General features: G+C 40.4%; 1 long non-coding RNA gene across 1 annotated transcript in view; it reads left to right on the forward strand.

Annotated features, from left to right (window-relative positions):
• The first annotated feature begins 1,455 nt into the window (after positions 1 to 1,455).
• The window catches only part of LOC114017105 (uncharacterized), a 95,171-nt gene continuing 76,802 nt past the window's right edge, over positions 1,456 to 19,824 (forward strand). Inside the window, exon 1 of the long non-coding RNA XR_003561972.2 lies at positions 1,456 to 1,550. This is a non-coding gene — a long non-coding RNA (uncharacterized LOC114017105). The remainder of the gene's footprint in view (positions 1,551 to 19,824) is intronic.

A 19,824-nucleotide genomic window follows, 5' to 3' on the forward strand; every position in this document is an offset into this window, starting at 1 on the left:
TTTTATCTGAGCTTTGGTTTTCTGTTCTGTTTCTACCACTTTGAAATGGGTGAGACAGGGTGAGAAAGAGGACAGGACAGGTCCCATTCAAGTAGGCGCTCTTCTGGTCAATGCAAACTGGAATTTGTGTCAAGGTCATGGGAAAGGTCAATGACCTAATTTGTTTTCCTGCTCTCAGCAGAGCACTTCATGTGCTCAAGAAAGAGGGGAGAAAAAGGCTCAGCTCTTATGGGCAGTGTCCTAACACTATGAATAAAGTGCTCAGTGTCATCCACCAACCATTGTGCAGAAAGTCTCTCCTTTTCTACAGCCATAAATATGACAAGCCCTCAGATCTCACTGCAGCCATTACCATTAATCCCTCACAAGCAATATGATGCACAGAAAGATCATGGTTCTATAAAGAATCTCGGTACAACAAAATGCCTGTTTAGAAACTTACTTTCTCAGTACGTTACTCATCTCTGGATATGATCTGATCTAGGTAAAGTGGGTGTACTTAAACAGGGTAACACTATGAAAACAGCTCTTAGTTCTAAGAGGAATTTGCTGGCATTTAGACTAAGAAAGAGAGGGAACACCTCGAGGATCTCCCAAAATTCTCCAGAATTTGAACATGTGCCTCCTGTAAATCTAGTCTGATATAAACAAAAGTGGCTCAGTCTGTAACTCAGTAGTTCTTCAGATTTAAGATCAGTTACATACAGCAGCTAAAAAGAAGGCTAAGGACTGTCAGATACTCAGACACCAGGATTAACCCTCACTGCATTGACTTATTACATTTCCATGCTTAAATAGCATTGAAGTGAGGTAAAAAGTAAGAAAATGCCCAAATCCTCCAGTATTCAGGTTGTGGGCCATATTTATGCCTGTCTCTAGGATGGGTTTATTGCTTTGCCAGCACATTCTCCCCCAGGAAGGAGTCTGGATTTAGCACCACCCTGTATCCATATATCCCCTGAATGCATGAGGATGGGAGAATGGTAGAGCACGTAAAGTGTAAAACCCCCTTTCTGTGTTTTAGAGCAGATTCTGGCAACTTTTCAGTGCTGCTTGGCCAGACTATTTTCCTTCCCAATTCAGGGACTGAACCTACCAGGTGAAAGCTAGTGGCAGCTAGGACATGCTGCTCATCAGTGGGTTTGTGGGCACCCACTGCTGCACAAGGGGAGCTTCCCACCCACAACAGCTCATGGTGCCCATATAGGGATGCTCAGCTCCCAGCCTTGGCACATGCCACCTGTGACAGGCGTTGCCGACCCCTGTGCCAGAGCTCTGCCTGGCTCCCAGGTCACCTGCCTTTCCTTCTTGCCCTCAAACAGTATTAACACCAAATCTCACTCCCAGGGAGACGGCTTTGGAAGCAGGAGTTGCCCCAGGAAGGACAGAAGGTTTATTTTAAATATACAATGAAAGAAAAACCAGCAGGTTTTGTTTTTTTTTTTTCTAGTGTGAGAAGAAATGTCTTAAGAAAAGAGGTTTTGTTGTCTGCTAAAGCATTGGCCTGTCTCCCTCTAAGGCTTGGCTGGCATCAGACAGAGGTGCCATGGGTAAGGAATTAACTGAGGTGGTTCATCTCAACCCCAATAGAAAGTAGATCCCATTTTTTTTTATTATTATTATTATTTAAATGAAATTTGTTCAGCTTATCCTGTTTGGTAAACCAGACTTAGGAAAGAAATTTAGCAAAGGCCTAGCTAAAAAGTGAGCCTTGCAGTGCAATGAAGTCTTCAACACACTGGTGCAGCAAGCCTGGTTGTATTTCTTCATGCTCAAACATTTAAAGATCTTTCTTGTTCCCATGTGATTGGTGTTTCTTGCTCCAGTTAGCTATATCTGCAGATTAATTGACCTAGGACCATCACTCATACTATTGTAGAGAAGTTTGTTTTTAAACTTATTTAAACTTGCATAGAAGCATTCTTTTAAAGTCAGTCATTTCCATAGATATCAGAAAGCTGACTGAGAAACTATTAGCATCAGGCACTTAAAATAACCTTTCTTCAGTGCACTCATTAAGCCTTCGGTTCCTTTAATTGTATGTATTATATTAGCATGTCAGTGTATGGCTGTGCCCTTCGTTTCTTCATGAACTTTTTGGTAACTCTGTAAATGTTTTTTATTTCCTTGTTCTTCTTGGAATGAAAATACTATGTTGCATAGAAGTGGTATGAAATAGAGTGAAAAGTCTCCTCACATCAAGGAATTGTAGCAGATCCTGCATGCAGTTTGCTTTTCTTTTTCCAAAGGTGTAGCTACTAGGGTGTTCCCTAAGTATTAGGTACTGTTGAACTGGATTGAGCCAAAACAATTGAGGTGGCAAGTGTCTGTTCTTGAAACATACAGTTGAAGGCAAGGAAGCTCCTGAGGGCCAGTTCTACTATCAGTCCTGGAAGGCCTGAGCATCAGAAAGGCTCAGGAGTGCCAGCCCTGAAAGGGGGAGGGCTGGGCATCCTCAGGCACTGCCCAAGTTGTGGAAGGTTCCCCTGTTCATCAGGCTGGAGACCCTTGGCAGGGATCGCTCAGTAGCCCATACAGAAAAGACCCTGGGGTGCACAAAGGGAGGCAGCAGTGCCTTCCATCACAGAGTGGGTCACAGACCTGGGAAAATTAGCTAGCAGTTCAAGGCAGGTCTTTGGCAGCTCAGTCTAATTAGAAACATGGTGTATTGACTTTGCTGTTAGACACCCCAGCTTTTGCCGGTTTAGGGACGTGCTTTTCTCTAGTATCAGTATTGCTCACAGTCTGTTTCTCAAATCTGGGGTTGTTTGCCATCTGTGAGATTACGTATTTATGTAGATAGATTAAATAGCTCACTCTGACACGCTGCTTCCATTTCTATTGTGCTAGTTTATAAATTTACATGGCTACAACATTCTCTAATTCAGTGTTAAGAATAACATCTTTAGACACAGACGTTGGTAATATTAACTCCTGCCTCCCCAAGTACGGCAAGCAACTATTAGTAGCATTAGTATTCTATTAGCAGACATTTCACAGAGAATGAAATTCACTTAAATTAGAGCTGACTGAAAAAGGTAATACATGCATTAAATATTAATACAGTTTTCTCATGAAAATATTCAGAGGACACATCAGAATTGTCATTTAGCTTTCCCTTCTGTTTGTGCAATATCTGTGATCATAATTTTCTTCCATTCATTCCTTATTTAATGAATTGATTATGAATATTTGAAAGTCAAGCTGTGCTGCTCAGTTGTTATTCATCAGAAGTCACACAGTACTTTTTTACATATTTAAGCATTTATGAAGCAGATCCTCACATGTGCCAGTTTAAAATTTTGTTTCCACAAATTCTCTGTGATGCAGCTTTGAAACTTCTGTTTTAAAAAGTTGAACACAAATGACTTCTAAAAGTGATAGGAAGTGTGTTTGCAGGTGAATTCAGCAGCACAGATTCTACCAGATGCAAACGTCCACGTGCAGGACTGACCTAATAAAACAGTTAAGACAGTAACGGAAATGCATCTCTTCCAAAGGAGCTGGTTGTGCTTAAAAGTTGAATTATACTGTTTTTTAGCAAATCCAGGCAGATATTTCTCTCAAATAACTGCACTATCTCAAAAGTGCTATTCATTGCAGCCTCCCTTAGACATCCCTCATATGCCAGTCTCTTTGCAGTGAGTAGTGAGGCAACACAAACAACCAGCTTACACATGCCATTTTTAGATACCTAACGCTGGGTGAAATGCATGTAGCATCTCACATGTTGCACTGGTGGGTTGTTGCATCCCTTGCAACCCAAAAGTGAAGCCAGTTAACTAAACTACTGCTTGACATAGATAAAATTATCAGCACCTGCTTCTCTGTTTTTTTGTGCTAAACTGAAGCTCTTCGGGAGATTATTTATTTATTGTGGTTTTCAAGTTCAAAGGAAGCTGTTTCTGTGTAGTCCCTAATTTAATTCTGTGTGGTACTAAACACTGCTCGCTGCACTTGTTCAGACTATTCCAGCCTCATTATCTAAAAGTATTGGAATGACTTGCAAAATTTGAACCCATGGAAAAAATAGTGTGCTGCTTTTTTTGCCTTTGAAAAAAACCTGAACTTGCTATATATTCAAACTGAGCAACAGGGCTTCTGAAGTGACTAAGCAGCTCCAAATCAAGGTATTTTAAAGTCTTGTAGAGCCTCTCATGGACTCTGGAAGAAGTATCAAATAGTATTTAATCAATGCTGAAAGATATAATGGGAAGTAAGCTCTACAACATCTCAGAATATTATTGCATGAGATTTTCAAGCACTATTATCTTCAGGACCACTTGAAATATTCATGTATTTAGGCAACTGATAATTCTGGAGTGCCTCCCAAAATAATATTGGATTTTTCATTTAAGGCTTTTCAAAGCAGCAGAGTACTCACTCCCAGAATATCCAACATCTATAAGGCAATTTAGGCTAACAACCCAAAAATGGAGGCACTACTAGCCAATATTAAAAATGTAGATCTTAGCTACATTACAAGGAATCTGATGAATTGTAGCACAGCACACACCAAGATGCCAAGCACTGATCTTTTTTTTTTTTTAGAACAGATGTAGCCTCATGCTGTTGAATCTTCATATTCAAATAGACACATGAGAAATGCACAGCATTTAGCACATTCCTTCAGAGCAGCAACTCCAAGGGTGAGTTAAAATAACTAGCATTATTTCTCTGACTGTTAACAAAAATAAATTCATAGTGCATATCTTTGTCTCTCTCAGTACAGTATAACACATAGGGCCTCCCCGCTTGTTTCATTTGAAGAATATGCAGTAAAACGCTTTCATTTGTAGTGTGGGCAATTGCAAGGACTGTTCACCTGCAGATCAGGGATTCTCTGTTCTGTACAAACAAGGCACAAGGACACACTGTCTAAATGGTATGAAGCAGGTAGACACTGTGTTTGAGCTTCACAGTACTGTTCCTTTTAATAAGCATTTCATTTTCTGTACAGCATTGGAATCTGCAACTTGGCTTTAATAATAACACAGAGCTGAAAATGTGACAAGGACTTTACAGACATTAACAAGATGCATCCTCAGTCCCAAAGGGCTTTCAGCTTCACTAGCCAATATAGCAGCTTCAGGATAAGCACTGAAAGAAAGGCAGCAAGCCTGTCATCTATCCTGATCACAACTCTGTTTTATTGAACTCCATATTCTGATTCATTCCTTGTATTTACATTGGGAAATTCTACTAACAATCATTGCAGGGTTTTTTGCTGATTCTGATGCCTTCTTTTAAAGGCAAGCCAATACCAAAGGGCTAGGCAGCTGGTGAACTACAAGGCGATGATAACTCCTCCAGAAATAATGATTTCATAAGCTGCAGAAACAGCGTCAAAGTTCTTTTCAGAAACATGAAAATGTTTAAAAGGGACCATCTTACATTTTTTTCCAGTGAAAAGAAGTCTCTGGCTTTCAGCATTTGACAGCCAAACTGTAACTATTAATCTAATAAATTCCAGTCTCAATCTATTGCAAATCTAGAGGAGACATTGGCTTTTGCAGAATTTATCAACTATTCACAAGTGTTGTTTGCAAAGTTGCGAGGTTGGGCTATGCATCTGCACAGCTATTTGGAGAGAGATAAAGGCAACTTTAAAAAAAAAATACTCTATCTCTCTGCTAGGATATTATTAAATGTTCTGTGGGTGGGTTCTCACCTATCTAAGGTTATTCCATTCCAAAGATTTTACATGTTTTCCTTAAGATACTACTGTTCTTGGAATCACAGAAATGACAGCAGACCACTGTTTTCCTGAATTAAACATACAGCAATGTTTCTCACCTCCCTGTGCCCCTCTTTTCCTTTACATATCTAATTTCTGAAGGCATTTCTTGTAACTTCAAGACTGCTTAATATAACTGGCCAGAGAACAAAAGTTTCATTCTATGATAACTTTAAAGACCTCAAATTCTTTTTGTTCCACTCTGGAACACATAAAATATGGTCTTTGGAAAATATCACAAAACAGAACTGTTGCATTTGTCTATTTTAAATTGGAAGGAAAAAAAAATCACATTTTTTGAGTCACTGGTTTTCCCTTTTCTCTCTGGCTGGAAGTGATCTGCACCAAAGGAATATTCACATTTCAAACTTGTTGAATCTGTACTTCAGAAATTTTTGTGCTTTGAAAATGCAGGCTAATCCATGGAAATATATTTAGTCAGAAATTTCTGGCCATTTCTTTTGTTTCAACATTGGGAAAGGTCTGGTTATGGGGAAGGACTTCTGACATTTGCTGATGAGTTTGCCAATTGTGATACCTCTCTCTCTCTGATTTATTCATCAATTTTTACTGCAAAGTCGTTGTCCCATGGATGACTGTCTCACCCTGCTACTTCAGGCAGTCCAGGATTCTTCAGGAAGAGGCCTTCCCTAGAAGTTAACTGGGAAAGTGTTAGCCTACTCATTTGTCCTGGTGTATGCTAGTGTGTGCCACTCCTCATCAGATTAGAAACGAGAAATGAGATTAGAACTTTCTCAGAACTGATAATATTCTGTGATTTCTCTCCTGAATGTGGGTTCTCCAGGTCACATATTTGATTGCCTCACCTGTGCAGCCTCCTGTCTCTGTGTGGGGTCTGTGCACTCCCTGAACGCATCTGAGTGCTGCTGGCTTTGTGATACCACCAGAGCTGTAGGAGAAGGTGTCTTCCTTCTGCTCTTTCTGCCCTCATGTTTTCCGCTCCAAAAGCTGAGCACACCTTGCTCCTTCCAATTCGTCAGATGCCACCCAGTCACACCAAGCAGCACAAATGGATAATCAGCCACTCATACACGTCAGCTTGCAGAAGGGACCTGTGCTGCTGCTGTCTGCCATTCCCAACCCCAGCAGCAGTCCCAGGACTCAGACTGACAGGGGAGCCAAAGGGTTGACATATTAGCACAGTTGTATTACGTGTTAAGATATGACCCTGCCTATCCATTTGCCAGCATCTTCATTCTGACCTTTCCATTGCTGGCACATCTCACAGCCCAAAGTAGCTCCCTGGACAGGTGGTTTAAATGCTACTCGCTCATATCTCCACGTGTGGTTGTAAGGCTTTTGTTTGCATGTTTGCTTAGAGCTAACGTTAGAAAAAGCTGGAAAGGCAACTTTTACAATAAATCTTTCTGAATGTATTTACTATGCACAGCAAATTTTAAAACATCTATATAACAAGGTGTGGGAACTTTGCAGTGCTTCCCTAAGACACATAAGCTCTGCCTCAAAATGGTGACATGTATAGGTAAATATATGCTCATAAAACTGCATTGGTGCTCATTGATCCTGTTACGCTAAAAACTTACATGGCAGCCTACTGTGTTTCTGTCCTGGTGGTTGTAATTCTTGCATAATGTGTACCCGTCACCTGACCTCAGTGTTTTAGTCTTGCTTGGAAAAGGGGTGGGAACTTGGCCTCCTTGACGTCAATGGTAAAACCTCCTTTAAGTGCACTGGGAGACTTTCTTGGCCCTTTTATGTAGTCCTAATGAGGGGTTTGTATATGTGTCTTCAGCAAAGCAGGCTTTTGCATCTCTAAAGGGAGCTGTGTTGCAAAGACAGCACAATGAGACACGACCCACTGTAAATTATATAAGGGGACTAAAAGGCAATGGCACAGCGGCTTCTAAAGAGAGGCAAAGTGTGAGGGCTGTTGTACTGAACTTTGTAGCACATATGGGGCTCAGCCCAGGGCCTGACTACACCGCTTTCTCCCTGCTTGTGTGAATGATGTTCATCAGCAGCAGGAGTATCTCATCAGGTCTTTGCTAGGGTCACTGATTTTGGAGAACAAAGTTAATGCAACTCTCAGTTTCCTGAGAGATCCTAAATGGCAGATTTATTGATTGATGTTAATTGTGCAACTTCACAAACTCTATGAACAAATGCAAACCTTTCCTCTGCTGCATAGATAATAATGAAACCAAAAGCTGCTTCTCTAGTGCAGGGTCTTCAGATGCAACAAATGTGTCTTTTGGTTTCAGCTGCGAATGCTGATCTTCCCACCAGGCCCTTTTGCTGCCTAGAACACACTACCCTGCAAGCAAGGCAAAGAATTAGGCAAACATACCTGTGGTAACCAGGTCTGTAACTGCAGGACCTACCTTGCAGACTTGAGAAGAAGCTAACAAATAAAAGCTACAGGAAGCCTCTCATATGGCTAGTGTATCAACATAAATATCTGACATCTTATTTGTCATTGGGTCATATATGGTGTCAATAAGAAGCTGGTCTAAATTACCTAAAAAGTGCAACAGGTTAAGAATTTATAATGTATTCACTGAGAAAAAAAGAAAAGATGCACTTAACTATCCCATGAGAGAGAAAAAAAGAAGGCAACATCTGTGATACCTTCTTTCAAGAAATGGTTTGTACTGTGGTATATGTCAGAAGGGTATTTACCTTTGTCCTATGTTCCATTTTGGATTACAAAAGGAGAAAAATTAGTGCATATTCAAGCACAGGTGATTTCTTTGTGGCAGAACCCAGTCCTATAGAAACACTGAGAACATATGACCAAATTAAAAATGTTTATTCCTACTCTTCGTGTCATTGGAGTTTCTCTAGTATCACTAGAAGAATCCAAGAGTATGTGACAAATATAGTTTAATATGTAGAATATTTTATTGCTGCAGAGACGTATTTTGCTTAGATACATCATTTAACTAAATGGGTAAGCAATTGCATTATGGAAATACTGTGACTGAATGGCTACAGATACTCACTATGTTCACTGCTTCATCTTCAGATATCTATGTGCAATTTAATTCCAAGACCTTTCAAGCTTGACAGAACAAAAGCCATTACTTGGAGGCACTGCCAAAGGGAACTGTGGAGCCCTAAGATGTTGTAACCGTACCTTGAGGTCCTCGAGCTTTAGCTGCAGAAAATGGAATTCAGCTCAGAGGCAAAGGCAAATGTGTGTGGAAGTGCACAGGCTCTGTAGTTTGCACCAGGCCCTCTCTAAAGAGGTTTACTGTAAGAGACAACAGAACCCATGACAGCAAGATATCAAAGTTCTCCCTCGCATACAGGCAAATGACCACAAACTTTCCTTTTACACCTTTAATATTAGGTAATAAAAAGCAATCATGAAATAATCTTAAATAGATCCCACTGAGGGGTTTTCCTAATGCAGAGCCCATGCCCTATGGACACACTTTGTCAGTGCAGCCAGTATTTGCAAAAGTCCTGGTCTCACTCCAAAGGAGGGGCATTTGTGGGGAAGAGCTGGAGAGGCAGTGAGGGCTCAGGGCCTGTCTACATGGCCACAGCCAGAAGCAACTCAGGATTCACTGCCTAGTCTGAGCACCAAGCGAATATGAGGTCTAAAGGCATCCTTCAGTTAATCTTACACCGAGCCACATATCTTTCAGTCTGTAGTGGTTACCTTAAGAGAACTGAGGCTGAAGGGGCAAACTTATTTTTTCATCTAGGAATTTTTATCCCAGTCTTGACAGATAAAACCTCATAGTTATGGGCTTACTAGCTGCTTGTTTTAAAAGAGCTTCTGGAACTTTTAAAAGATGTGATTGTTTCCCAGAATTGTTAAAAAAAGCTTTGTAGACTACAAAACACAGTTCTGCATTGCATAAGGCTGGAGGTAGCCACCACAGGTACTTCAGCTAGCTGGGAGATGAAAGACCTAGCTCACAGCAGCAGTCAGCACTACAAAGGGTTGCTCCAAATTTAACAGAATAGAAAATATAAGACAAATATAAATAGAACCAAAATCTAGCTATCAGTAGTATGTGAGGATGATTGCTCAACTGATTATGAAACCCTGTAACTTTTTAACCTCATAACTTGCTTCATAAAGACTTGGGGGGGGGGGGGGGGGGAATTCTGTTTTCAGAAATCAGTTTTGCTGAATGTTTTTGTACAGTGTGTGTTAAAAGCCAAAAATATTGACAGGCATCACTGGGGTGAGGCAGAGTACCAAAAAATACTGCAGGAAATAAATACTTGGAAGATGATGGAAAATATATTTGGGCCAATTTGCTTTTTATTTATACTAGAAAATTTAGGCGTTAACTCCAATCAATACTGGCATTAGAATTATAAAGACAGAAAACTAACGGGAGAGAAATTAATTGATTGAAGCTTTTAAGCCTGCTTTTCCTGATGCAGGAAGGTAAAAAGAGAACAAGTTTCAGAAACAAAAATAGAAATATGAAATTATAATATAAATTAAAATCCAGAGAAGATTGGCCAGAAACATGCTAGACTTAAATGAGCATTAAAACAGCACCAGCTTGTTCCTGGGGATCTCATGCTATTTATTGCATGGTTTGCTAATGAAAGGTGCCAGACTCACTCTTCTTACTGTATAACAACACCAAGGGGTGTTGGATAGAATACAGGATGATACTAGGGTGTCTCAGAAGCACAGGCAAAGCCAAATAATGCCATCTGGTAGCCAGGTTTTAGTGAATAAACGCAAAAGCTGGTGGAAGGTTATGACAAGCACACCAAAGCTTAATAATGCAGAGACATTAATCCTTTCTCCCCTGCCTGATTACCCCAGCAGAAAGTCTGCACCAGCCTGTTCTCTGTAAATGATTCAATTTACCTTTTTTTTTTCTCCTGGGCATGTTTGTACAGCATTTAGCATGTTTTCAGCATTGCCCAAATAATAAATCAGCAACCAAATAGAAAAAATAAAATCTATTACCTCAAACTCTTATCTTCCCAAGGTACAATCTGTGCCTAAAATTGATTTTATGCAGGCAAACAGTACTCTTAAGAAAAAAAAAACAAACAACCAAAACCAAAGAAGAGTCATCTTCAAGAAGTTTCGCCATGTATAATATGGCATAAAAAGGTGTGGTTTTCATCATGGTCACTTGGTGCAGTTGACTTCTCATGTCTGCAGGATTATCAAAAAGTTTTACCTATGTCTTTGCAGTCTGACATGCCTGAAGGCCAGTGGAAAGGCAGGAGTACTTGCAGATCCCTGCTCCCAGAAGATACTAGCTAAGTGCTTTGAATCCTAGCATCCTTCATGCCCTTTCCTGGGTTCACTCCCCATCACCAAAGGTTCTTCATAGCGTCAAGATCAGGGCGAAGATAGTTTGTGCAGATCCCTATCCTACTTTAAGGGTATCATCATCCTAGGTACCTGACCTAGGAGGGTTAGGACTGGGTTTTCTTCCAAGGGAGCTGTGGGAGAACAAAATTTGTTTGACCCATGCAAATAGTACAGAATGTTAGCTGTGATAAAGGATCTATTAGCTGTCTTGCTCCAAACCATCCGCACCATGCAGGGCTCACCCTAAGCATATGGTTCCTGTGCTGCTATAGAAAGCCCACAATCCCTTCCCCCTTTGCATTCGAGCCATCTTGCTTCCCTTGCACTGGCCATATGCCACTTTCCAAGCTGCCCCTCTGCTCCCAGCTGCCATTTGGCTGGTAAGTGCTGTCTGCAAGCTGCCTGATGTGCATAGCCAGGGCAGGGACTAACCTGAGCTGAAAGGCAGGCGATCCTCCGAGAAACAGCTCATCCTCCAGGGATAGAGAGTCATGGTGAGCCAGTCTGTGTTTTGGGAAGAATAAAAGCATGTTTTAACTTGTACTGGGAATTCATGAAAAAAAATGACCATGCTGCAGGTTGAAGAGCTGTTCTGGTCTCTGTTAATGAGCAGATAAGATGCAGTGGTTTTAGATGGAAACCTAAATTCATAGTGGTTGGCTCTGAAACTGGCTGTAGTCTGTGCCAGAGAGAGCTCTGTCTCCGGAGATGCCCACATGTTGTTCTCCGTCAAAGGCTGCTATACCACCTCCATCAATGGCAGCTGGAGAAGGAGACTGAGCCTCGAAGGGAACAACTATGTTCTCAAGATTCACCCCTTTGGAGCATAAACCTAGCGTATGTAAGAAATGCAGAACCCTAGCAAAGACACAGTCCGCTGCGCTTTTTTTAAGGATCAAACTGTCCTTGTCCTAGTGAACTCTTTGGTAGATGTGGAGGCATCAAAGCTAGTGAACAGGCTGTAAAATCACAAAATGAAAAACTGGAAGACAGATTACGAATTCTTCAGCGTGCAGAGGTGCCTACCTATGGCAAGCTTATGACCCTTGCCTCTACAGCTTGTAGAAGCCTGAACAAATAAATATAAATTGTCCACAGTACTCACAGAGCAAAGAATATAGGAAATGGAATGGTGCTATATGTACTAAGATAGTCATAAGTCCTTTAATTGTCTCCTCTGGCTTGCTGGATAATGTCCTTACGAATACTTGTAATTAATAGTAAGATCTGAGCTGAATATTTCCTACTAACAGAAAATCACTTTGAGCTAGGCCCTGTTTTTTTTAAAGGAAATGCTGGGGCACCTGCATGGAGCATGTGTGCTCAACCTGGGGACATGCAGTGGGCAGAGCAAGCCAGGTGAGCGCCCAGCCCAAGGGCTGAGGGTCCAATTTTGGCCTCTGCCTGTGGCTGTGAGCTAGCCCTCACTTTGGCCACTCACCCTGAAGGCTCAGGGTGCTTGGCAGGGTTCAGTGCCTGCACTGCTCTGCTAACAGGTGCTAACAGGGCTCACACTTGACATGCTGGAAAGTTCATCAGCAAGGTCTGAAATTCTGTGTATGGAGGTAAGACACTGGGAAAAGGGAACTCTAGAATATGAAACTAACAATTTCATACAAAATATGTCCTTTCAGCCAGCAGCTCACTGAGCCAGTGTCCATGTCCATTGATGCTTATTAATGCAATCCTCCAGGTTAGGCAAGCACAAAATAACTTTCTTTCTGCATCAGTTTGCCAGGCTTATTTACAGCAAAAAGTACTGTTGCAGCTTCTTGCAGGTTGTAGTTGTTGCTTGAGAAGTCACTTCAAATGAGAAACATCCTCAGCATTTTAGCGTTTTTCACTTTGGGAAAATTTTACAGAGAAACACCCAAGCAATGCCACCTTTGGACCTTTCAGCTAATTCAACTAGAACATCATTCCTCTTTAAGGTAGCCACCCCAGTTGCCATTCAAAGGCCAAGGGATGTAAGGTTGAAAACTCAGTTTTAGTTGATCACATGGAGCAGCTAGCTGAATGCTGAATAAAAGCTCAGATGTAGAAGGCTGAGGAGCATGAAGCAGGCTTTGGTTTGAAAAAGCCTAGGTCAGATTTCAAGAGGTGGTACCATAGTGTTTGACTTGGAAATCATGCAACACTGAACAGAAACAGAATAGAAACCTCTCTCAGAAAACATATATCATTCAAATATTTCCGGCATTTTTATTGATAACCTGTAAATACAAATAAGCTTGGTCTGGAGTGTCTTAAGGTATTCAGTAGGTGCTGACTCCATTGTTTTCCAGAGGAACTGCTCTGAGGTATGCAGAAGGATGTTGAACATAACTATCATTCTCATCAGGGAAAAAATGTGTTATTTCCAACCAACCCAAGGTACTTCCGTATCATGGAAGACTTACTGGACATGCCATGTCAACCTATGGAAAGCCCCTCATTTTCTCCCAGAATAGTAGAGGCACTCCTGCATTGGTAAGTTTCCTTGGCACATATTTTTTAATCCACCTAGCACAATATATGTAAATCTGCCCAGCTTAGGATATTCTTCCTCCCCTTCATACTTACATATTCTCTATGCTAGCTAATGTTCAAACCAGGAGTGCTCCTGCAGTGGTCTGTTTGTCAGTAAGCTAAGCTCCACAGTCTAAACTCCTTTAGGTTCACAAGATAAGTACTTTCACCCCTCTGTTCTGTCTTTGGGCCTCCATCCAGCTTGCCTTGTTCTTTCGTGCTTATTTCATCTGACTGTCTTAAACAAGTGTGACGGAGACTCTTGACATTATTGCCCAGTGCCCTGGTCACGCGTTGCTCTGAAAACACTGAAGCAGAAATCAGATGGTCAAGGTGCCTTTAGCTCTGCAGAAACTCTGGAGCCCTCCAGGAAATATTTCAGTGAAGTTGAGGTGACGGGTGGAAAAAGGCATCGAGGCTGGGGAGGGAAGAAAGACATAATTTTTGTTATTTTAAACACATAGACTTGTCTTGATTCATAATGGGAATTTGGGTGGGACTCACAGCTGGGAGGACAGAGGGAGAGGCTTATTTTTATTACGAAAATGTGCTAATTGTGGCTTAAAGCAGAGAGAGAGCGTGGGACAGCATATGATGGGGAAGCCACCTGTAGCGGAGGTGGGGAAGGAAGACAGAAAGGGCAAAAGGATACTACGTTTTTCATATCTGTTAATTGAAAATATACCTATTTCTTCTCTAGTGACTGAACACCAGCTAGCCAAGTAGCCTCAGAGCATGGAGTAACCCAGATGCAGCTCTGCTTCTGGCAATAGCCTTTATGGCTTGGTTCTAGCACTTTTTATTTAGACTTGTGTGAACAATTGGGTTTGGGTGGAATGAGATGTTTCAGTTGACCCAAAACTGACATTTGTTTTCACTCAGTCTTCTAAAAAGCATATTCTTTCCCTTTCAGGCATCAATTTGTATTATATTTGTGTTTGTTTAAAGCCGAGTAGTGGAAATGTAGAGAGGCATCATTTATACATGGAAGAAATTAGAGAAAGTTCTCTTTTTTTCTCAGCAATGAAAAATCCAAGAATGTCCACATCACTCTCCCATGCTGTAAGAGAACCCTCTTTGAGCCCTGTACTTTCCGAGAAACTTTTAATCCCTGGACTATGGGCGATTCTGAGTGGCAGCATATCTGGCCAGGTCTCTGTAGTAAATGCCTGACTATGTATAGGTATTGATGCTGATATGACGTCAGACATCCAGTTGCTCCGCATGTTGGGTAAATGTCTAAATGTTCTTTTTCTCAATGGCTATGATGGAGCTCTATCCAAAATAGAATCGCTTCATCAGGATAGACCCGTAACATGGTGTTAATTAATCTCAAACTATTTGGCAGATTTAATTCAGGCAGCAACTCAAAGAGCATTATTTGAATTAATATACTAATTACTGCTGGTCTGAGGTTTTTGGAGCCTTATTTATTTTTATTAATACCCAGAACGTAAATGTGGGTCACTAGTACAATGTTATCTGGGGGCCTTAGATGCAGTCTTGTCAAGATGTACTGGAGGGGTTCTACCAGCAGTGCCAGGAGATACATCTTGTTCTGCAGTAAACCTATAAACTTCAATGGGCCCAGTACCTCTTCTGAAATAGTAAAAGCTCCACTGCTTCTGGTTACTATTCTAGTTTCCTCTTAACCTAAATGATTCAGCACTGCTCCTCTGGAAATGGCTTTTGGGCCAGTGACCCTCAAGAGGAAATACAGTAGAGTTTTCTTTTTGTTTTGTTTTGTTTCTTTTAAGTCTTGTGGGCAGCTAAAAAAGCAGATGATCTCAAAATTCCCACTGAGTATCTTTTGCTTTCACCTTTGAAAAATCCTGCTGTGATCCTAACTGTATTTTTTGGTGTCTAATACATTTGAAATCTGCTCCTAAAATACTTATTCCTTTATGCAGCAAAGTGCAATATTTTAGGCCTGGCTGAATAAGATAAAGGCACATTAAGGAGCAGATGAAAAGTAAAACTTGGGTTGCTACTTTCTCAGTTCCAAGAACCAAGAGGGAGTCTTGGTGAGAGGGGAAAGAAGGAAAGGAAAAAGGTTAGGGATATATTGATACACCCTGAGTCTATGGCCAAGTTTTTCTAACTCTCCCACTCCAACAAGTTCTCATTGTCTAGTGCTTTGAGTTATAATTAACCACAACCTGACTGCTCTATTCTGGTTATCCAGTAAGTGCACTGAACAGCCTCTGATAACACTGATAACTTGCCTATGTCTACTGTGGTAATGTCAGTATGAAAAGTGCTACCTAAAAATCAAACTCTTCTCTAGCTCTTCTACCCGTTTGTCATGAAAACACAGTGAGCAGATAGATATAGCTAGGTTTAATACATGAAGTCTCAAAGACAAAACATTTTTCTTAGGCACCATGAAATGTTCTGCTAATATTTTTGTTATTCACACCCAAAAATTGGCCAGGAGGTGTTCTTGAGAAGAGCTTTACAGTGAGCTTCATTGAGCTCTGCAGAGAAAAAAAAGCTCCTAAGGGACCATGCATGAAGCAATATAGAGGGTGAGTCAATTAGAAAATCATCTGTGTCATCTGATGCAGGAAGTTCTGTGGCTGGTATATATACTACAGTTTTCCCATAAATAGAAGTGAGGAAATTGTTGCTCTAAAACTTGAATGTGTAGCTAATTTGAGCGTGATCTCACAGAGGGTTGTTGTGGAGTTCTTATTTGTTATTATTTGGTGATTAAGCATAGCTTGTACATCTGAAACTCTTTGTCTATTCATTCCACTTTTAGACTTGTAGCAGCAGATGCCATACCAATTCACAACAGAAGATGATTCAAGCAGAGATTTCTCTCTATTTTGGGGATTTGCAAAGGCTTCCTCAGCTCTCATAATTCTGCCTATTAATTCCTTGACTGCTGTCATAAATCTTGTTTTTTGATAACCACTCATTAGCCCACACAAGCTACATGCAGCCCTTGGCAGAGCTCGAGACCCATCTTCTATACAGCAAATAGAAAACAACAGAGTTTCTGGATCCTTCACTGGAAACTGAAGCCTAATGCAAGCTATACTTTGCTTTCCACTGCCCAGAAAAAAAAAAAAAGGGTTGATGCTTGGATTTCCTAGGCTCAGCTCTCTTTTTTCAGTTTGGCTGCAGTTTACCCTGATGTACTTCCATTTCACTTAATGAGAGTTACTGTTTTCCAGTGAATAGAGAATCATTAATCATACATTGTATCTTCAAACAAAATCCACAGACACTTTTCTTATTCTAAAGGAAAACCCTCCCTCCTCCTCTGAAATATTTCACAAAAGGTTTCCCACTACTCGGAGACTAACCAGTGACTGGAAATCAGTGTCTCCAAAGGCTATGGACTCAAAAAAAAAAAATAATTAGACTTCCACCAGCTGCTTAAGTTAAAAGTGATGTAACTGTTGAAATTTGTGCTTCCATACATGCAAACAAGATAAGCAGTGGTCAGGAAGAAATTTTACATAAGTACCAAATCATTTGATGTACTTAATTAAGAATTTTTAGTCAAGAAAACATACATATAAAAACTATTTTCCAGCATGAATAAATGTTAGAAGTTTGGTCTTCAGTGTATAAACTGTAGCAAACATACAGAACCTGGTAGGAATTTATGACGTTATGTCATTTCAAATTGTAATGCATGTATGATGCAAATATGGTTAACTGGGAATAGTAATAGCATCAGTAAAGGCCAGCTCTTTTAGACTACTGAAAAGCAAGTGCTAACCTACTTGTCTAGTACTTTGCAATCAAAATTTCAACAGCAAAACTGCACAATCTTTCTGGAATCTTGACAACACAATGAACTTATAAATATATATCTATTCAGAGAGAAAACAAAAATTGGATTCTGTAAGTCCTTATATCCCTGAAAGTTCCTAAGTCTCAAAGACGCTGTCCAAAAGGATTGATTTAAAAGGGGCACACAGTGAGCAAGGCCTTCATTGTCAAGCTGCAAGTGAACTAGTTGCATACTACCAGTTATAGGCTATTGCCAGTTTTCCCATTCACTGTGACAAGGAACATGCTTTGGTTTGGATACTTCTCATCTGGGCCACAGACATATTCTCTCTTCCACTGATATTAATGTATGTAGTTAAATTATTTGTATAGCACCAAAATTTTTAACAAAGATGATGCTCAGAATGAAATCATATAATGACTTCTTCCCCAAAAAGTGCTGAGGGTGGCTTTGAGGATTTCCAGACCAGGTATCAAATGATGTTTATGTACACATACCCCAGTGAGCCACTTGGAAATCCAAGCCTTGACAATAAAAGACCACCTTTCACCCTTTTCTTTTAGGTCAAGTGAAAGTACTGCCGAAAGTATTGGAGAACAACCTGTTTTCTCAATAGAGATTACACAACCCCCTTCCTTCCTAAGACATTTTTCATGCCTTCGATTTTATGATTGACAAAATAATGACAGCTGCATCCTTTCTAATTTCTTAAAAGAACGCAGCTAACACTACCCAGAAGGACAAACCGCCAAGGTTGAGGGGAGCTGGGAAGGGAAAGAGCTTGCATGGTTCAGGAAAACAAGTGGCGTAAAAGCTTCCTGAAAACATTGAACTAAAATATAATTACTAAAACAGCTTTGAAAGGGGGGAGTTAAATTACTGACTGTGGCTGTGATCATTCTCCCTAGTTTAAATTACTCTGGTATAAATTAAATGAAATAGGACTTGGACTTTGCTAATTAACTACCCTACCCACAGGTGATCACAATATGTGCCACGTAAAATCCCTGCAAAAGCAAAATTTATACACCTAGAAATGACAAGTGTGCATATTAAAACCATTTTTGCAGTTTACAGGAACAGCAAAGACCTTTGATAGCTAACCAGGAAAATTATAGGGGGCAGGGGGTGGTGGTGGGGGTGGTGGAGGGTTGTGGAGGAAATCTTGCATACATTTAGAAGTAATGATTTAGACAACATTTCCCTTGAATTAGTTCATTTTAAAAGAGAACAAAGGGGTTGTCCTGCTGGGTAGCTTTTCAGCAGGGATGCCCTGACTGCCTTATTTCAGATCTGCAACATTATGTGGTTTCAATTAGTGGTAGCACTTGCAAAACTAGTAACACAGACATTTTGGCAAGCAATCTGACTCCAAGGCGGTGAAGGGTACTTAAGATCTATTCAGGGATGGGTGGAGAAATACAGTATATTTGAAACAGCGTTGATCATTTGCCATAATGGTGTCACTTCTCAAAACCTGACTGTATGTTTCTAGGCTTGGCTTCTCATTTCTTCTTTGCCTTCCTGTTTAGAATTTGCCTTCCACTTACCTAGTTATCCCTATTTCCTGTCTCTTTTGTCACCTGGCTACCTACTAGGCCCTAACTTAAGTTTTTCTTCAGAATTTTAGGGCAGCCAAGTGTCCTAGCTAAACATGCTCAAAATACTGTAGTACTCACAATGCTTAACATTTACAGAGGTCCTCTTCATCTTCAAAGTCCTTTGCAAACACTAGTTACAATAAGAACAATCCTGCATTGTCAGGGACTGACTGGTTTAATAGTCTGTCCATCCCCTTAATGTTGTGAAGCAATTACTAAAATATCCTTTTAAGACAAATATTAATTCTTTTAACTTTGCTGTCAGGAAAGCTGACTTCTGTTGCTGTTTCACATCAATGTGAGTGCCTCTTGTAATACATCTGCTGGTAGCAAAAAGCCTGTGCATGATTCAACAAAGTTTCCCAGTCCTACTTATCCTAGCTATCTTGATAGGCAGGTGACATTTTGATGAGCAAAATAACAAATGTCACTGCTGTGGTGATAGACACATACAATATTCCAAATATCCACTGAAAGAGAAGTGTTTAATACAGGAATGAGAAAGGCAACTGCTTGACAGGACTTGAACATGTATAACTATAATATTTTTAGCAATAAAGTCAATAATTTGTCTCACTATCACATCTATCATGGTGCTAAAGTAGTTTTTACCAAGACTTTCCTATATGCTACGCTAGTATGGTGATTGTCACCATAGTCTAACTGAGACTACAGCACAGATATGACAACTTTTTTTCACAGGAGTTGCATTCCTAATGTCCACTAAAGGATTTAGCTTTGTTTCAGTGGTGCTGAAGGTTGGAGATCAAAAAGGATCACAAAGATAGCCACTGTTTCATATGTTTTGCTAGCCTAATGCTGGCAATAGGCCTTATAAAAAGTCTTGCTTTAACATCACCACGTATTTGTCAATGTTTCATTTTGATACTTGTGTTTGCTCTCAAGCTGAAACAAAATGTAGGGGCTGCAAATGGAA

This window comes from Falco cherrug, chromosome 11, assembly GCF_023634085.1.
Source record: "Falco cherrug isolate bFalChe1 chromosome 11, bFalChe1.pri, whole genome shotgun sequence".
Classification (NCBI taxonomy): domain Eukaryota; kingdom Metazoa; phylum Chordata; class Aves; order Falconiformes; family Falconidae; genus Falco; species Falco cherrug.